The following is a 20,005-nucleotide window of genomic DNA, read 5'->3' as shown; positions in this document are numbered from 1 at the left end:
CAGTAAAGTGATTTATTGTTGGATCAAAAGACATGCTGAAAAATCTGATCAACCTTAATCCCTGAATAATTAAGTATGAGCATCTGGTCTATGTAAATAAATAAGCAAAGAAAAGTAGTATGTCAAATTTATTCAAAATTAGTTTTTATTACCTAGTAATATGTAAAATGAACATAGTTGGAGCCAGGAGTCTGGCCTAGAGGTAGAGTGCTTGCCCTAGCATACAGTAAGGATCGAGTCTGATTCATCCATACAACATGCACAGAAAAAGCTGGAAGTGATGCTGGGCCTCCAGTGGTAGAGCTCAAGCCTTGAGAAAGCCCAAGGACAGTCCTCTGGCCCTCAGTTGAAGCCCCAGGACTAGAAAATAAATAAATAAACAAACAAACAAACAAATAAATAAATAAATAAAATGAATAAAATAAGCATAGTTAAACCTTTGAAATGTCATGCTCTTCTTCCAGTAAAGGTTTTTGTTTGTTTGTTCGTTTATTGTCAGTTGTGGGACTTGAACTCTGAGCCTGGGCGCCGTCCCTGAGCTCTTCAGCACAAGCTATTGCCCTACCCGTTGAGCCACAGTGCCACTTCCCATTTTCTAGTGGTTAATTGAAGATAAAGGTCTCATGGACTTTCGTGCCTGGGCTGGCTTTAAATGGCTATCCTCAGATCTCTGCATCCTGAATAGCTAGGATTACAGGCATGAGCCACTGCACCTGGCTTCCAATACAGTTCCAAGCAGCATTTATTTAAAGTAGAATGTCTTGAATAGGTAAATCACAAACTATTTTTGCTGGATCATGCTATGACTCAAAATCATTTAATGACTCAGGCAGACATTCTTTTTAAATATCTTAAATTTTATTGTACTTTATTGTCCAGATAATGTATAGATTGGTTACAGTTACGTTTGTCAGGTAGTGGCTACATTACTTCTTGAACACTGATACTCCCTCTCATGTTTTTCTCCCATTTTCCCTTACCCACTCCCTCCCAATCATCTTGTTTTCCCCTTCCCTTTCCTATTTAAAATAAACAAATAAGCCTATATACAATATAACAGGCACCAAAGTCAGATATAATAACAACATGAGATAAACCATAAGAGGAAAACAAGAGAAAAGAAATCACTTCACACAGAATTTTAAGAACAAGAATCACAAAGATAAATCTCTTGTTTCCATATCCTCGAGTTTATTTTGCTTACTCTGATCCTATATGGCTGTATGTACCTAGCTTTTGAGCTATTGTGATCCTCTGATAGGAGAATCCTAGATGTGTACTAATTATTACAAATGAGGAAACCATGGAGCCTATTTTCCTTTGGATCTGGCTTATTTCACTTAAGGATTTTTTTCCAAGTCTCCTAATAATATCTTCGATCTCTTCAATAAGTTTCAAGATGCTTATCCTGAATTTTTTTTAATCTAAGAATTCTCCAATAGTTGATTACTGTAAGATCCACTTAATTGTTAAGGAAAAAAATCAGAAGTATAATTAAACATATTAAGACTGGCTTTATATGCTCTGATTTTTAAATGACTAAGCAATGAGGATTTTATGTCTTCTTAGAGACGGTTTAATATAAAATACACACATAAGTTGCTTTGAAAACGTCCTTGTACAGTTTCACCTCATTACTCCTCTTGGATTCCTTTCTCCTTGATGTTTAACCTTTGCAAATAAACAAGCCTTCTTGTCCTTATTTGGTCAACAATTACATTGACAGCTACAGGTGTTTTCTAAATGTTATAAAGCTAAGATTTCCTGGAATATACATTGCTGGACTTCCTGATTAGGTAGAATCCTTGAGAAAACTAAGGAGTAAATAAACGTACAACATTTTATTACATGATTTAGTATCAAAAATCTTTGTGAAGTGTATTCTTCTGCTATCTGATTCTTCTAAGTTCCATGTAATTGATAGAAAATGTGGGTCCTTATAGTATGAATGACTTATAATACCATTTAAGCATTGTGATCCTTGTGCCACATTATACTTTTAGAAAGATTCATTGGATAAGGCTAAATTTGTACTGACCCTATAAATCCAGAGAATTTAAAAACATATTTATTACCTGATTAACTTCAAATTTTGAGGAATTCTAATCAGCACATCATTATTTTCTTGACATTTTCAGAGACAGAGTTTTATTTCTGGAGGAGGCGATTTGTTCACTTAACTGTGAATACAAATTATGTAGAAAGAGAAAGTACAACCTATAGAAGGTTTGCTAATGCTAGATAGCAAATCAGACTTCCTTGCTTTGTACTTAAACTTTGACTTTTGATATAAATTTTCATATTTGCTGTTAAAATTTTACATGTAAAAAGGCCATTTTATTCATCACAAAGATGGAACTCTATTCAACATTATCTACATAGATGTCTTTTCAGTTTTACGTTTGAATATTCTATAAATTAAATATTCACCAATCTTACACAAAATTATAACCATTCTGATGTTTTTAAAAAAGATATCCATTTTGCCAGTCCTGACTTCAATTCATGGCCTGAGTACTGTCCTTGGGCTTATCTCAACACTACCGCTGTACCACTTGAGCCAGAGGATCACTTTTGGCTTTTTCTATGTTTATGGCACCAAGGGATCAAACCAGGTCTTCCTGCATGCTACAAAGTATTCTACCACTAGGAAAAACTCTCAATATTATTTTTGATTGCTATTGTATTTCCTCATTTAGAGTTCAGCTATTTCTATTTTTATTTCATTGCTTCCTTAAAGTTGCTTTCTACAAGAACCAAGGAAATGGAAAACCTCCCATGCTCTTGGATTGGAAGAATTAACATTGTGAAAATGTTCATCTCTGAAGAAGAAATAAGAATAGCCTATAGACACATGAAGAAATGCTCAATATCTCTGGGATAAAAGAAATGCAAATCAAAACAACTCTGAGATTCTACCTCATTCCAGTTAGAATGACCATGATCAAGAAATCTAATAACAACAGATGCTGCTGGGGATGTGGCCAGGAGGGATCACTACTATACTGTTGGTGGGAGTGAAAACTCATTCAACCAATATGGAAAGCAATATGGTGGTTCCTCAAAAGATTAAACATAGAGCTCCCCTATGACCTAGCAATTCCACTACTTGGCATTTACCCAATCATCCAGAAACAAGGACAGAGAGTCTTTAGCCACTAGCACAACAATGTTCATTGCAGCACTATTTACCATAGCAAAAATATGGAACCAAACAAGATGCCCCTCAGTACATGATTGGATAGAGAAAATGTGGTATTTATACACAATGGAATTCTATGCAGCCATCAGAAAGAACATTACCCCATTTGTAAGGAAATGGAAAGACTTGGAAAAAATCATATTAAGAGAAATAAGCCAGACTCAAAGGAACATAGACTCAATGGTTTCCCTCATTTGTCATAATTAGGACAAACCTTGGGCTCTCCTAGCAGAAGATTACAATAGCTCAAAACCTACATACATAAGGCCATGTAGGATGAGGTTAAATGAAAGGACCTCCAGGATATAGAAACAAAAGCCATATAATGTGTGATTGTTGTTCCTAATGTACTATGTTATCTCTCATCTCTTTTGCTGTCCCTTGGTTATATCTTATTGTTACAGCATTTTACCTTATCTGATATATTGTATATATGTTTATCTGGTTATTTGAAATAGGATAGGAAATGGGGAAAAACAAGATGAGGGGTGGGGCTGTGGGGAGGGAAATTGGGACCAAAACATGAGAAAAGTTGTCAATGTTTATGAAGTAATGCACCTTCTATCTGGTGAATATAATTAATTCTATTTATTACAATAATAATATATGAAAAAACCAGGGGCGGGGAGTTTGGCCTAGTGGTTAAAGTGCTTGCCTAGCATGCATGAAGACCCGGGTTTGATTCCTCGGTACCACATGTAGAAAAAAGCCGGAAGTGGTGCTGAGGCTCAAGTGTTAGAGCTCTAGCCTTGAGAAAATCCAAGGACAGTGCTCAGGCCCTGAGCTCAAGCCCAGGACTGGCAAAAAAAAAAAAATATATATATATGAAAAAACCATCAATCTATAATTAAATCTAAGGACTTTATAAAATGCAGTTTAGTTTAGAGTTTCTGTTTAAATATTCATTGGCTACTTTTTCTGTCACATTTGTGACATATTTACAAGTCTCTTTATAGTCCCTTTATAATCTTCATGACTTGAATGACCTCATTCTTTTCTTTGTTCCCTTCATAACTTACTAAACAGGCCTTGGGTTTGCATGTCTGTTTTGGTTTATTCCCATATTTCCTTTTGAACTTTGATTCACATTTCATTGCTACAATATTGACAGTGATAATACTTATATTCCTTGTTTATTCTCTCCCATTCACAAAACTCAAGACAATGTCTCCTGAAGCCCTCTCTCTCATATGCATGCACACTTACATATATATGTATATATGTGTATATATATATATATATATATATATATTTCACATTTTTTCCAGTACTGGAACTTTAACTCAGGGCCTTGAGCTCTTCCTTGGCTTCTTCACTCAATACTGCCAATCTACCACTTGATCTACAGTTCCACTTCCAGCTTTTTGATGATTAATTGGAGACTGTTTTATTTGTCTTCCTTGGCTGACTACATTCCTCATATCTCCCAGCTTTTTCTGATTAGTTCTAGACATGAGACTATTGGATTTGTCCACATTGTGTGACTTCAGCCTGCAATCCTCAGATCTTTCTTGAGTACCTAAAATTACAGAAAACAGCCACTAGCACTTGGCTTATTTTATATACTACTCTATTTTCTAATATATATATATATATATATATATATACTTCTTTTTCTTTGCTTATTAATGTAGTTCTATTTGTAAGCCAACTAGTTGGGGACCAGTTATTTTGAGCTCCCTTCTGTATACAGTCTCAATTACTCTCTTACAAGGATAAAATAAATTCTCTCTTACAATGATGAAATAAATACAAGTTTTACTTTCTTTGGTCCTTAACACTCCATTTATCTGTAATTGCTACCTTAGCAATTTTGAACAGGACTTCACTGATCCATTCTGGCTAGTGATTTTATAAGGAACTCACAAAACCAGTTCCATAAATAACTATTGTTGGATGGAGAAATCTTGGAGGATTAAAAGAATGAGTCATTTTTTTAGACAGATACTTGAGATTTAAATATTAGGTGAAGCAAGAGCTTTGCACTCTTTCCAGATAAATTTTGTCTCCTAGAAAAATCTACTTTCTTAATAACTTGGCTTATGATCTGTAATTGTTTTGAGTGTCTCATTTAGATATTCTTAACTTCATAATGTTTCTGGTTGCTTCTTCGCAGATGTTATCATTCAGTCTGAGGATATATACATTTTTGTTTTAAATGAGCTGAACCTTTTAAAATGTTGAACTTGGGGGATTCGTAGTTGTGTTACACCTGTTACTGTAATTATTATTTATTAACCAAATTCTTTTTGTTATTTTGTGTAACTGTCTCATAACATTTGAAAAAGAATATGTTTATCTATTATTAAAATTTTGTTCAACTATGCTGCTATATTTAGTATAGCTCATGGGGAAAAGAGGATTAGAAGTAAAATGTACATTGATGTGTTTTCTGATCCTTCCTACAAATGACATTTTTCCTTCCCTGTCCCAACTAGCTTATCAATATAAACAGAGAAACTTCACTGACAGTATCTGTATCATCAATAATATTCTGAGAGCCCACTTAGAACCATTCCCACAATCTTGTTATGTTTTGACAGCACTATTGAAATGAATTGCTGAATTGAAAGCTCCACTCTACTATGACATGATGTCATCCAATAGGTCCTTGGAGCACTGAGTCGTGTAATATGAATTTCAAAAAGTTCTGATTTTTCGAATTGAATATCAAAAATTTGATTTTATATGGTAGTTCTTTGTCTAAAAAATAAACTTCATATGAAACAGAGTTGGTTCTGTTGTATTCACATATGCCAAATTGAAGAAATATTTGGCATTATCTTGAAAAATTAGAGTACAGTTGACTATGATGAATGTGTGGCTTCCCAGGAAAGCCTTTCAGAAAGGCAAGCAAATTATACAGTTACTTGATAACATGAGTAGAATTAAGACACAAATCCATAATGCAAAGTTAAAGGGAGACACATGAGGAGTATAGGATAAATTCATATTGCATAAGAAAAACAGTGATTGTAATAAGGAAATCAAGATATGTTTCTGGTAGCATTCTCTTTTTCATATATTGGGAAGAAATGTTCAAATAACTTAGTAATCACAGGTCTGATAGCAGTGAGAAATTTGGAATGGATATATGTACAATACTAGGCCTATAATAATTCCAGAAAGCCAAGTAGGAGAAATGTTATCCTTAAAGTCCAAGCAAGATACACAACAATTTAGAAATAAGAGCTAGTTTTAGGGAAAGCTGTTTTCTGATTAGAACTTTTGATTTATGCGTTTGCATTTAGCATGTTTGATTACTCTGAAATGTTACACAACTGGATATTCTGATTATAATTAAAATATTGAAACATCGGTGATAGTTTTTTTTATAGTACCTGATCGTGATTACCCCAGAAGTTTACAAATTTGTAAGACACGTTACTGATAACAAAATTTGTATGTTGTGTTTGCTTGAGGAATGGCTATTTCTGCTGGTGTGTTAAGTTTATGCGCTTGTTTGAATAAATGATAAAACTCTAGCCTTTGACAAAATCTCAAATTTTATTTCATTGTAAAAGTGATGGACAGAGGGGTTACAGTTACATAAGTAAGGTAATGAGTATATTTCTTTTTTTTAAATTTTATTTTTTTATTGTAATTAGTAAAAGGGTTACATGATATTTGCCAGATAGAAGGTGCATTAATTCACATACATTGATACCCTTTCACATGTCTTGGTACCCGTTTCCCTCCCCCCCACACCCCCCACCCGTCTTGGTTTTCCCCCCTTCCCTATCAAATTTCAAATATCCAAATACAAATAAGTTCAATTGTTACCCCTTCTCTCATTTTTCTCCCACTAACTCTTCCTTCCACCCCCAGACTCCCGCCCTCCAAGGTCAACCTAGTGTCTTGTGAGTATTGGTGCTGCATTTATTCACCCTTTGTTCTACTTTTCATCATTTTGTTATTTCCCTTCCTTCCTCAAATCAGATAAACATATGTACAAAATACAGGATACCAGAATCAAAAACAGTAACTAAGGGGATAAATCAAAGGGAGAAAACAGAAAGAACTTAATATAGTACATTAAATACAACAACAACAAAAAAAATCCAGCCTTGTTGTCATAAAGAATGTTGGTTTCTATATTCTAGAGAAATAACTATGCATATCAAACTTCTGATTCCATTCACTATTAATGCATTCTTATTTTGGGTCTACTGCATTAAGCATGGCACATAATAAGAGAATTTATTTGAAATATTTGCTTTGTTCACATTATCTCTGAATATGATGCACTGATTGTGTTAGCGTTTTCCATTCCTAAAGTGAAATACCTTAAACTGGGTACTACAACAAAGTTTGGTTTACTTCCCAGCTTGGGCATATGAAACTCCATTCAACACTGTGTTATTTTCGGTATGGTCTCACATTTCTAATACCATATCATGGTAGATGGCCTTGTGGTGGGAATGTGTGCAAGAGGGAGAGATCACAAGAAACCAGAAAACAATTCCATAATCAGGCTTTCTCTTTCACAAAAACTGACTCTCAAGAGAACTAATTCAGGTCACCACAGTAACTACCTTAATTTCTCCAGAGGGGAGAACCTCTGAAAATCCAATTACCTCCCCCCAAGCCTCACCTTTTAATGTTTCCATCACCTCTTCATATCACAACTCAGGGGACTAGCTCCCATTGCATGAAACTATATCCAAACCAAGTAGTTTTTATAACTGTTAGCATATTACCTATTTTAAGGTAAACTTCTAAGAAACTAGTGAAATTCCTGGAATTTTATAGTCATGAAAGATATATTTGTATATGATAGTTAGATACAGTTAGCTATGATAAAGAAACCACAGGATCCCAGGAGGATAGATGGGATATTATAGAGGCAGACAAATGTTATCAAATAATTTTTATGTATTTATTTAATGAATTAGACTTTTAATATGCATGCACTTGTCTTCGGATTACTTATACATATATATTGTATTGGACAATTCAATAGATTCCTGTTGTAACCACAAACTTGATAAATTATAATAAGATAAACATTATATCTCTGGTGGCCAAATAGGTCTCACTTGTTAAAGAAAAATCAATGTTTGAGGACTGCATTCTGTTCTGAATATTCTAGTAAAGAATGCATTTTCTAGCAATTTGCAACTTTTAGAGTTCATATGTATTTCTTTGCTCATTGTTCCCTCCTCTGTCTCCAAAACCAACAATGCTCAGTGGTCTTCCTCAGGAAACCATTTTATTTCTTCTAATTCTCATGGTTCACTCTTTACCTTTGTTAACAACCTTGTGATCACATTGGGACTGTTTGAATAGCCATGAATAATGTCTTTACATGAACATTGGCTAATTAGCAACTTGCTTTCCTATGGAATGCTTGGTCCCTTTTGCTCTGTAGCACAATATATTCGCATGTTCTAGGAATTAGAATGTGAGCATCTTTGTGGAAAGGTGAATTAAAATTTGCCAAAGCAGTGAATTGTTTGGATTCTACAATAATAAATCTTAGTGGCCTTATGGAATGGAAAATTATTGTCACAATTCTGAAGGTTACAAGCCAGATATAAGAAAGTATCACTGGGCCTAAATCAAGATGCCAACATGGCTGTGCTCCTTCTAAAGATTATGTGGAAGAATCAGTTCTATGCCTCCTTCACATCGTGTGGCTGCCAACATTACTTTTCTTGTTTCCCTCATGGATGTGTCACTCAAATCTCTCCCTATGTGGCCACGATCCTTTCTCTTTTTCTAAGTCTACCCAATCTTCCTGGGCCTTTCTCCATTGTACTTGAAACTAACACTCATCAGGATAATCCAAAACATCTTTTGATTCAAGATCCTTAACTTAATCACATCTTCAAAGTCGCTTTATTTATATCAGGTGAAATTTACAGATTGCATGGATTAGCCCTAGATAATTTTGTGTGGTCATTTATTCAGACTAATATAGGGACTGAACTTGTTCATTTTGTAGAACACAGTAGAGAAGTGTGGACATGTGCTTTGAAATACTCTACTTCCTACATTTTCAGTATTTGTGGGAAGCTTTTGATTGCAAAAGGCAAAAAAATATTTATATATAAATAAATTACTGCAGAATTCTAATACAAAATACATGAAAACATCAATATTACAGATTTGTTTAATTTTGGAATTTTCCTGTTAAAATGTTTCCAAGTACTATTCCTCTACTTAACCTTGAAAGACAGGAAAAGGGGAAGTTATCTTACTGCCTCCAACTATCTTTACTCTATAGTCATTACTTAATAGATAGTGCAATACTTTCATTTTCACTGAACTTTCTCAGATCAGATTATGAGGTGTGCCTATAATAAATAGGTATTTGGATGAACTTTCTCTTCTTCAGGCTAAAACAAAGTTGGTTTCTCAAGATATTCTGTGCCATTCAGCATGTAAAGAAACATAGTATTAGAAATGTAAAAGAAAGCTACTGAATGGGCTGCTTATACATTTTGAAGTAACTAAAATGTTATATTTGGGCAGTGAAAAACAGATAGATGCTCTGAATTTCTATTTCTGCTTTACAAAAATGAATATGATGTCTTTAACAGAATGGTAGACCTAGATATGAAGTATTAAGTACTTGCACTGATATGAAAATTATTAAGATTTTATTACAGAGTTCTTAAGAAGATGGATTGGTCTTTACTTCTCAAGTAAATGTTCCTACTGTAGGGCATTTGTTTAGTCAAATGAAGCAAGAAAGAAATGTGATAATAGAACAATTTGTCATTCAATGTTTAAAAAGAATTGAAATTGTGAATTTTATGCTACCAGAGACGAATTTTATTAATGAAATGCAAGCTTGCAGAGAATATCCAAGAAAAAAGCTATGGCTTTAGCAAATGCCAAGTGTATTTGACATTTAAGTGAATCTACATGGAAGAAAAAGTAGCAAATTATCAGATTTTTCAAGGGTTGAAAAAGTGAGAGAAGAACAAAGGAGACGAGCTGTACCTACCTTTTGACACTAAAATAAAAATTTAATGTAGGAAAATGCATGGTATTAAGTAACACAGAACATTCCTACGAAAATAAATATTGCCTATACAGAGCTAGAATATTTTCATCTGATTTTTACTAGGTTGTTCATATTCCCATGCCTTAAATATTACTTTAAAAACTGAAGAATGTGGGGGTCAGAAGATGGCGCCAAGACAATAGGGACCCAGCCTAGTCTCTCCCACAAAAAGAGAGTCAGGGAATCCCATGAGCCAACTATCTTAAGAAACCCACAACTACAAATTCAAGAAGCAACAGAGGAGTACACAAATTGGAAAAGAATTCTAGATAAAGCCTATATCCACGTTCTCAAAGAATCAGAAACACGAGGACCCCTCCCCTACTCCTCACCGCCGGCTCCAAGCCACAAAAGCCTCCACAGAGGGTGCCGGCCTGGGAAGCCCAGAACTCCAGCAATGCCAGCAAGCGGCAGAATCCAGGCACAGGAACTTGCACAGATCGAGGCGTAGACAGCACAGACGGCAGCAGAGACCAGAGGGGAAGCAAAGGACCCACCAAAACCATGGAGCAGCTCACATGTAACACCATCAGCAGGTAGCCCAGTGGGTTCCTCCAAGCTCATCAGGAAAGCAGAGCTGGTGGTGAGCTACAGAACTTAACCCAGACCCCTCCACCCCACCCAAGAAAGACTGGCAAGTGCACGGGGGCAAGGAATTCAGAATCCTGTCCCTTCCCCCAACAACCCCCTTCCCCAGGACATTGACTGGAGACTGACAGGCAGGAGGACACTAAGACCCAGCACCACACCGAAGGGGGCGGAGGTGTCCCTACTCCAACCTGCCCAACAGTCTCCTCTCCCAGGCCACTGAAACTGGAGACTGAGGGGCGCTGAGACCCTGCCTTCTAACAGTGGGTGGGGGTGCACAGGAGTCTGGGAGCCAGCATCTGACTAACCCAATCCTAACCAAGGCGCCCTCCTGCTGAGAGTCTCCTAAAAGACAGAAACAAGGGGGCCCCCCACAGAGTCACAGACAGACTCTGCCAAAGCAGCTGAAACACAGCAGGAACTGAAGGGCAGAACAGCAGTGGCAGAGCTCAACCCCTGAGGGTCAGAAAGGCTGGGCTCCACCTGTCCTCAGAGCCCAAGTCCTAGGCTGGGCCACACCACTGGGAATGGGGCAGAAACAAATCAGACCGTTGTTTTGTTGTTGTTGATTTAATGAATTTTTTATTGTGATTATCAAGGTGATGTTCAGTGCATACATAGCCACATGAAGAATTCGTTTCTTTTTTTTTTCTTGCTATTTCAGTTTCTTTTTTTATTGTGTTTAAAAAAAGGGTTACATTATATTCACCAGATAGAAGGTGCATAACGTCACAAACACTGATACTCTCAGACGGGTTTAGCTGAGAACTACCAGAAAATCCCAAACCCCAGGCCCTCAGCTGGGCCCCTCCCCTTGGAACAGGGCAGGAAAACTAGCCATCTGCCGGGATTGCTGAGACTGAAGTGCACATCTCCATCCTACGGCCCACTGTGGGGCCACTGGTTGGGCTGAGAGCTAGCCGTGCAGCAGCACATAACCTCTAGGAACAGGCCGAACACATGTACAAGCTTCAAATTCTGACCTAGTCAGTGGTGGAACTAATTTGGCTGAGAACCACACATATACACAGATTCCCAGAACCACCAGTCCCAAACCAAGTAAAGACCGTTACCTACCAACCACATAGTGAACCTAGAACAACAGTCTTCCATGCCTCGGAAAGCACAATGCGAATTATGACATATATAAATAATCAAAGTCCCACACAAAGCCTAAAAGGAAACATGAGTGAAGGGATGAGAGAGATGTCACCATCCCAAAAAATGACACCTGAAGAGACAAGAAATATGACTATTCAAGGAGTTGATTATGGACATGTCTGAAGAATTTAAAGCAGAATAACAAAATCAATTCTAGGAACATAAGCAGGAAATTACTAAAGAGCTCCTTGAATTCAAAAGAGAAATGGAATCAAAGATGAATACCCTCTCAGCAGACATGAGAAGCTCAGTGTCCACAATTCAAGCAAACATGGATGCATTAAGCAACAGATTGACTGAGATGGAGAGTAGCACATCAGGAACAGAAGATAGAATGCAAGAGCTGGAACAGAGAATCATCAGTCTGGAGAAATAAGTCAGAATTCACCAAAGAGAACTCCAGGACCTGGCAAATTAAGAAATCTAATCTTCGTATAATAGGGATTGATTAGGGGGCCAAGTGCCAGGACAAAGGAATGCAAGCCTTACTCACCAAAATCATAGCAGAGAACTTCCCCAACCTCAAAAGGGAAAACACTCACATTATTGAAGGTTTCAGGACTAAAAATAGGCAAGATCCTAGAAGGAACTCATCTAGACACATTATAATAAAAACACTAAACCCAAATACTAAGGAGGTGGCCTTAAATGCTGCAAAAACAAAGAAAGAGCTATATTATAATGGGAATTAAATTTGAATAACGGCAGACCTCTACACACAAACCCTAAATGCAAGAAAATCATGGAAAAACATCATTCATGTCCTGAAAACCAACAATTGCCAACCCAGACTGATATATCCAGCAAAACTAGCATTTACATTTGAGGGAGCAACATGAATATTTCACTCCAAAGAGAAGCTATATGAATAGGTGCACACAAAACCAACATTATAAAAATATTAATTAAACGAGAACAAATTGCATAAGATCAAGAACCCCCATCAAGAAGCAATTACCTATAGTTCACTAAACACAAAAGGGGAAAAAAGAGAGAGAAAGCAACTTAGAAGTAAAAATAAATAATGACAATGGACACTGACCACTTCTCCATAATTTTGTAAATGTGAATGGGCTGAAAAATCAATCAAAAGACACAGAGCAGCAGACTGCATTAAGAAACACCACCCATCCACATGTTGCCTCCAAGAGACAGAAACAAATTTCAAGTGAAAGGATAGAAATGAATTTTCCACTCCAATGCACCATGCAAAAAAACAGGAGTAGCAATCTTAATCTCTGACAAAATTACCTTCTCTGTAAAATCAGTACATAAAGATATAGACGGCCACTACTAATTAGTAAAGGGTACACTCAACATCCACAATATTACGGTTATAAACTTTTACTCCCTGAACATGGGAGCACTCAAATACGTCAAACAAACTCTCTAAGAATTACAGAACAAGATAGACTCAAACACAATCATAGTGGGAGAACACAATATGCCACTCTCACGAAATGACAGGTCAACTCAACAAAAGTTAAACAAAGACACCATCAACTTAAAAGACACCATAGCCCAGCTGGGCTTAACAGATATACACAGTCTTTCACCCAATGGTGAAACTTTTTACATTTTTTTCAGCAGTACATGGAACACACTCCAAAATAGATCATATAATAGTTCATACAGAAAACTTAAGCAGATACAAGAGGGGTGATATAATCCCATGCATTCAATCTGACCACATGGAGTCAGACTAGTTCTGAACAATGCAGTCAAAGTCAAAAAACATTCAAACACTTGGAAGCTGAACAAAACACTTCTGAACAACTCCTGGGTTACAGATCAGATCGGAGAAGAAATTCAAAACTTCCTTGAATGTAATGATAATCAAGAAACATCACAAAGGAACTTATGGTACATAGGAAAGGCAGGTCAAAGGGTCAAATTTATCGTACTAGGAACACATATTAAAAAGACAGAAGAAGAGCATTAAATTACCTTAAAAAGTAACTGAATCACCTAAAAATCAATAAAAAGTTAATTCTAAAACAACTACCAAGACAGAAATAACAAAAATGAAATCAGTAATATCAGAGATTGAAATAAGATCTATTATACACAAAATTAATAAATCAAAAAGTTGGTTCTTTGAAAGAGTTAACAAAATACACAGACCACTGGCAAGGTTAATCAAACACAGGAGAGGGACATGGTAATGGAAATATAAACATAACTACATAGAGATAAAAACCTATGACTCTATACAAATAATATTTTATTTCATAAATTAATATGTTTCTATGACATACAAACCCTTAGCCTAATTTTGATTAAGTTCTAAATACTAAGTCCCAGTGATTGTAAATAGAGATTCCCTCCTTGAACACTTGTTTGTTATACTTGTCATTTAAAATATGATGTAAAAATCAACAAAAAAGGAGAGGGAAGACTGAAATAAACAAGATTAGAGATCCCACAGGAACAATCACAACTGATATCCAAGAAATTCAGTCCATAATGAATAAGTACTACCAGGGCCTATACTCAAAGAAACAAGAAAATCTAGTAGAAATTGATGTTTTTTTTAAATAAATATAGACTACCCACACTGAACAATGAAGAGGTAAACAAATTGAACGAACCAATCTCTTACAATGAAATTGTGGAAGCAATCACGGAAATGCCAACCAAAAAGACCTTTAAAGATGAAGTAACACCTATACTCTTGAAACTCTTCCAAGAACTACAAGCAGAAGGAGCAACACCAAACTCTTTTTTATGAAGCTAATATCACTCTCATCCCCAAACCAGGGAAAGACCCAACAAAAAACGAAAACTACAGACCTATCTCTCTAATGAACACAGACACAAAACTCCTCAATAAAATATTAGCCAACAGAATACAGAAACAAATTTAAAAAAAATATACACTACAATCAAGTAGGCTTCATCCCACAGATGCAAGGCTGGTTTAACATTCGCAAATCAATCAATGTAATACATCACATCAATAGAGCTAAGGATAAGAATCATATGATAATTTCTCTGGATGCAGAGAAGGCATTTGACAAAATACAACATCCATTCATGTTGAAAGCACTAGGAAAAATAGGAATAAGAGGTACATTCCTCAAAATAGTTAAAGCCATATATGAAAAACATACAGCCTGTATTATACTAAATGGTGAAAGAGTGGAACCATTTACCTTAAAATCTGAAACTAGACAGCGATGCTCACTCTCTCCACTTCTCTTCAATGTAATTATGGAACCCACAGCCAGGGCAATAAGACAAGAAAAGGCCATCAAAGGGATCCACATAGGGAAACTCTCCCTATTCGCTGATGACATGATCCTCTACCCGAGTGACCCAACACGCTCCACTCCCAAAATCCTAGAATGAATAAACTACTTTAGCAATATGGCAGGATACACAATTAACCTTCAGAAGTCAGTAGCCTTCTTGTACACCAACAATACACAAACAGAAGGCCAAATCAAGAAAATGATCCCATTTGCAATAGCCCCCAAAAGATTAAAATACTTAGGAATATACTTAACCAAAGATGTAAAGGAATTATTTAATGAAAAGTATAAAAGCCTAACCAAAGAAATTAAAGAGGACACTAGGAAGTGGAAAGACATCGCATGCTCATGGTTAGAGGGAACCAACATAGTGAAAATGGCTATACTGCCAAAATTGAAATACAAATTCAATGCAATCCCCATCAAAATCTCAAAGACATTCTTTACTGAAATAGAAGATACAATCCAAAGGTTCATATGGAACAAGAAAATACCTAGAATAGCCAAAACAATTCTAGGCAAAAAGAGCAATGCTGGAGATATTACAATACCAGACTTCAAACTCTACTATGGAGCCATAATAACAAAAACCACATGTCATTGGCACAAAAACAGACCAGATCAGTGGAACAGAATAGAAGACCCAGAAATAGAACCGCATACCTATAGGCAACTTGTATTTGACAAAGGAGCCAAAAATATACAGTGGAACAAACAGTCTATTCAATTATTGGTGTTGGCAAAACTGGGCAGCCACATGCAGAAAACTAAAAATTGACCCTAGCCTTTCACCATGCATAAGCATTAACTCAAAGTGGATCAAAGACCTCAACGTCAGATGGGAAATCGTGAAACTGCTACATTATAGAGTAGGAGAGACACTGGAACTCATAGGCACAGGCACAAGATTCCTGAACAGAATCCCAGGGTCACAACAGATTGGAGAGAGACTCGATAAATGGGACTACCTAAAAATAAAAATGTTTCTGTACAGATAAAAACATAGTTGCAACAGTGGAGAGACAGCCAACCAACTGGGAAAAGATATTTACCAATAATACATCTGACAAATGCTTAATATCCAGTATCTACAGGGAACTCAAGAAACTAATCCCCTCCAAACCCAGCAAACCATTCACTAAATGGGCAAGGGAACTAAAGAGAGACTTATCAGAAGAAGAGATTAAAATGGCAGAAAAGCATATGAGAAAATGTTCATCATCCTCGTCACAAAGGAAATGCAAATAAAAACAACCCTAACACCTTACCCCAACAAGAATGGCCAATTTTCTGAACTCAGAAAATGACAGTTGCTGGTGAAATTGTGGAGAAAAAGGAACTCTACTATACTCCTGGTGGGACTGTAAACTAGTTCAGCCATTCTGGAAAACATTGTGGAGGTTTCTTAAACAACTGATAATTGACCTTCCCTATTATCCTGCCATATCACTTCTGGGCATATACCCTGAACGTCATAACTGAAGATATGACAAGGACACATTCTCAGTTATGTTCATCTCTGCACTATTCACAATAGCCAGGCAATGGAAACAATCCAGATGCCCTACTGCAGATGAATGGATACAGAAACTGTGATATATATATAATGGAATTCTACATAGCCACCAGACAAGATAAAAATAATGGCGTTACAGGGAAGTGCATGAATCTAGAGCGAATCATGTTGAGTGAGAGAAGTCAAGACCAAAGGAAGAAAAGGTGCATGGTATCCTTAATATGTGGCTATTAGATCTAAACAGTATAAGAGCGAGGATCAACATTTACATACCCAATGTTATGGACATGGTATTGGAATTATAAACATAACTAAATAGACATAAATCCTATGACTCTATAGACATATTGTTTTATTTCATAAATTAATATGTATCAATGATATACCAACCCTTAGCCTAATTTTGATAATGTTCTAAAAACTAAGAGCCAGTGATTGTATACAGAGATTCCCTTCTTGAATGCTTGTTTGTTAAACATGTCATTTGAAATATGATGTAAAACTCAGTGTTACTAACTTTTTAATAAAAAAATTAAAGAATGTACCCTTCACAATGTTTGTGATTGATTGTAATCACTTAACTTATGTAGCATTGACATTCAAGAATTATATCCAAAGAGGCTTGAGAATTTTAATCTCTGCAATATGGGAATATCTACAGCACAACCTAGCTGCTATTATAGGGATTTCTTAGATATTTTCTTAACAACTTTTAAATCGATTTTTAAACAGCTATGCAAAGAGGTTTTTTAAAATAATATATCTCGGGGCTGGGAGTTTGGCCTAGTGGTAGAGTGCTTGCCTAGCATGCATGAAGATTCGGGTTTGATTCCTTGGTACCATATACATAGAAAAAAGCCAGAAGTGGTGCTGAGGATCAAGTGGTAGAGCTCTAGCCTTGAGACCATCCAAGGACAGTGCTCAGGCCCTGACCTCAAGTCCAGGAATGACAAAAAAATAATATATCTTGCTGGGCATGGTGGCTCACACCTGTAATCCTAACTACTCAGGAGGCAGAGATCTGAGGATCATGGTTCAAAGTCAGCCCAGGCACAAAAGGACCTGAGAATCTTATCTGAAATTAATCCCTAGAAAACAGAAAGTGGGTTTGGCTCAAGGGTAGGGCAGTATCCTTCAACTGAAGAGCTCACGGACAATGCCCGGACCCAGGGGGTGAGCAATAACCTTGAGCTGAAGACTTAAGGGACAGCGACGAGGCCCAGAGTTCAAGCCCCATAACCCTACCCCCAAAGTAATATATCTTGATCATTGTCACCCCCTTACAACATTGTTACTCCTCCCTTCCAATCAACTACATCCCTTATTGTTAGAATATTTTTATTTTCTTTAAATGGTTGTACAAATATGTTGCCCTTCACGGAAGCTATTTATGAATATAGTGCATCTTGATCAATGTCATACCTTTCATCCTTCTCACCCAACCCTCCCAACCCTTTCCCTTATTTATCTTAATTTTAGGCTATTTATTTTGCCTTTAAAAAAGTAATTAGATGTTTAACGCATCTTGATCTGTGTCATCACTTCAACATCTTCATCCCCCCTTCGACCCACCTTTCCCTTACATTTTTCAATATTTGGTATACACAATTAATTCTCACCTTTTCACCTTCATTCTTGTACACCTTCTCCTTTGTCTCCCCACAGCAGCTCGAAATTACCCTTTTCCTGATCCTTATTTTGTTGCGCTTTGACTAAGTCTTTTAAAGAATTATACTATTTGCACTCTCTATAGAGTCTACTACACACTTAATTTGTAACCCACCCAGTATTGGTTGCAACCCAGTGTGTATACTTGTATATTTACAGGTGTATTCTAGCTACCAAAATGAGGAAATCTTTCAACCTGTTTCTCTGTGTCTGGTTTACTTTGCTTAATGTATATCTTTTTCAAAATTTTTTCATTTCCTTATGAATGGTAAAATATTATTCATTCTGATGGATCAGTATAATTCCACTGTGTGTACACACACACACACACACACACACACACACACACACATACATACACACACACACACACACACACACACACACACACACATGACATATTCTTGATCCATTTGTCCATTGAGGCACATCTAGGCTACTAAGGAGAACAGGCACCCATACTCCTCTTACTCTTCAATGTAATAGAAAGGGAAATATCACTACCAAACTCATTCTGTGAAACCTGCATTACATTCATTCCCAAATGAGACAGGGACCCATCAAAGAAAGAGAACTATAGACCCATCTCTTTGATTTATATAAATGCAAAACTTCCCAATAAAATTGTGGCCAACAAAATTTAATAATCATACCCTATCTAAAATGGAATTCATCTCCAGGATTCAAAGCAGGGTCAATATAGGTAAACCCATCAATATAATTCAACATATCAACAAAAGCAAGGAAAATAATCACATTATCCTCTCAATAAATGTAAAAAGGCTTTTCACAATATCCAACACCCAGTTATGATAGAATCTCTAGAGAAGCTGAGAATATGTGGAATGTTTCTCAATATAACAAAGGCTGTATGTGACAAACCTACAAGCCAGCATTATACTTAATGGTTAAAATCAAAACAGTTTGCTTTACTTTCCTTAATTTTTCTGTATGTACATTGAATGCTTGACAGCACTCCCCCTGTCTTCTCTGCTTCGTTGGTCTACCTTTTTCCCACTGAACTCATCCATCCCTTAATCTTTTTTTTATTTTTTGTTTTGTTATTGTTGTGGTAATGTACAGAAGGGTTACAGTAACATTCATCAGGTACATTACTTCTTGAATACTGTTACCCCTTCTCATATTTTTCCCACTTTCTCTCCCACCACTCCCTCCCACTCATCTCTTTGTCCTTAACTTCTCTTTTCCAAATAAAAAAATAAGCTTATACACAATATTCTAGGGACCAAAGTCAGATGCAGTAGCAACATGAGATAAACCATAAGGGGGAAAGAAGAGGAAAGAACTTCACATAAGTAGATTAAAAACAACAATTACAAAGATAAATCTTTAGTTTCCATATCCTGGAGTCCATTTGGCTTAGCCTCATCCTATATGGGCATATGTACATAGTTTTTGAGCTATTACAGTCCTCTGTTAGGAGAATCTGAAATGTATACTAATTGTTATAAATGAGGGAAACCATGAAGCCTATGCTTGTTTGGGTTTGGCTTCACTTATGATTTTTTTCCAAGTCTTTCCACTTCCTTAAAAATGGGGCAATGTCATTCCTTCTAATGGTCACATAGACTTGCATGGTG

At 36.3% G+C, this 20,005-nt stretch overlaps 1 pseudogene; it reads right to left on the bottom strand.

Moving 5' to 3' along the window:
* Positions 1–11,638: 11,638 nt before the first annotated feature.
* LOC150041181 (sal-like protein 4 pseudogene) overlaps positions 11,639–20,005 on the bottom strand; it is a 92,466-nt pseudogene continuing 84,099 nt past the window's right edge.

Source organism: Megascapheus bottae, chromosome X (assembly GCF_031878675.1).
Source record: "Megascapheus bottae isolate mThoBot1 chromosome X, mThoBot2.hap1, whole genome shotgun sequence".
NCBI classification, from domain to species: Eukaryota; Metazoa; Chordata; class Mammalia; order Rodentia; family Geomyidae; genus Megascapheus; species Megascapheus bottae.
This window is presented reverse-complemented; position numbering and strand designations above follow the sequence as displayed.